We start from the raw sequence: 1,946 nt of genomic DNA on the forward strand, positions 1-1,946 counted from the left end.
CTAATTTCTCAAAGCATATATTTCAAAACAAAAAAGAAGAAAGCCTCTTCATTTTTATGTAAAGAAAACAGAATCAGAAGGACTACCTTGATCAAGATCACAGCTAAAAAGAGGAAATACTAAGCATCTGAAATCTTTATAAGAGAGTATGAATTATCAGAATAAGAGAGAATATAAAAAGAATAGTAAGTATGTTTTCTCTGTATAAAATTCAGTCTTTTCCCACTAAATCAACCTGCTTTTCATCCATATTATCGAGTTATCATTAGAACAGATACAACACTTATTTTACATTGTGCATAACAGGTTGATTTTCCAGGCTAGTTTTACTAACATTCAAGGTAATTTAAATATTATTCAAATTCTTTCAGATAATAGCAAAACAGGACACACTCCTCAACTCATTTTATAATTCCTGAACCAGACAAAGATCATACAAAAAAGAGAAGTTACCAATCTAAATCATGAACATAGATGTAGAAATTCTTGACGAAGTATTTTAGCGAGTGATGTAGAATATAAAAAGATAGTGTAACAAACAGCGTAATTTATTATCTTATTGAATTATTCCAAAAAATGCAAGTTTGCTCTAATACTAAGACTGTATGCTTATCTTATTAGATGAAGAAAAAGCATTCAATAAAATTTAACATCCATTCATGAAAAGAAACTCTTAGCAAACTAAAAAGAAAAGGACAATTATTTTATCTCATGAAAGGGAGCCAACCAAAAAGCTTCTACAAACACATACTTGTGGGTGAAATATTATAAGCATTTCCCTTAAAATCAGAAATAAGATAAGGATGCTTGTGGAACAAAACTGTCATTAGTTGATAATAATATTTTTGTTCTACAAAAAATAGCCTCAGGTGATCGAAAGACAAATTATTAGAATTAATGAAGGAGTTTAGCAGAGTTGCTGAATTTAAAATTAGTATTTTAAAAATTGAATTTGTAAATGCCATCAATAAGCATTTAGAAAATGCAATGATAAAAAAACTATATACCATTCACACTGAAAAGCAAACAACCAAGAATAGCCAAAAACACTCTTGAAAAGAACAGGGTGGAGAAACATGCCCTACGTGATATTTTTAAAGCCATGCTAATTAAGTCAGTGTACCAGCTGTACAGAGAGAAAAACAGACTGCTAGGCTAAAGAATTGGGAAAACTTCTCCTGCACATATGAAACATGGTATAAGATAGAGTCTGCACATTCGGGGAGAAATGGACCATGGTGATGGGACGATTGATTATCCCTATGAAAGAAATGAAATTAGATGCCTACTTCACATCATATATAAAAAAAGTTCCATGATGACTAAGACTTAAGTATAAGATGCTTAAATATTTAGAGGTATAGAGGCAGAAAAGGTGAAAGACAGGTTTATAAGAGAAAAACTTAACAAAATTATTTAATCAAAGTTTTTTGTGACACAAGAGCCTTCAGAAATGAAGACCCAAAGACTTAGGGAAAACTGTTCTTATACTTAGGTTGAATGGAGAATGGACAGCTATGTAGACAACTGAACAAAAAAGTATGATCTAATCATAATAAACCGGGAGTGGGGACCCAGCAAAGCCTGTCTGTACTGATTCTTCTTTGTCTTTCTGTGCAGCCTTCCTTCTTTCTGGACATGGGGCAGGAGAAGACAAAACTGGCTACAGTGATCACATCAGTTTCCAGGGCCATTTATACTTCCTTACACCCTTCCCTAGGAAGAGTGACGTGTAAGTGAGGCCTACATATCACAAATGGTGTAAGAGATTGTAAGAGTTAGTTTGCAATGATGTGAAAATGAATTTTTATTTTACTAGTCTTGTTTTACTTCGGTGTATGTTAGAAAAAAATATTACTAGCATATCAAACCACTGATTCACAATAGTGATATAAATTTCTTTAAAAATCTTATAAAATCTTGCCATTGTTCCAAAAGCTATGGCT

This window comes from Mandrillus leucophaeus, unplaced genomic scaffold (genome assembly GCF_000951045.1).
Source record: "Mandrillus leucophaeus isolate KB7577 unplaced genomic scaffold, Mleu.le_1.0 Scaffold1029, whole genome shotgun sequence".
NCBI classification, from domain to species: Eukaryota; Metazoa; Chordata; class Mammalia; order Primates; family Cercopithecidae; genus Mandrillus; species Mandrillus leucophaeus.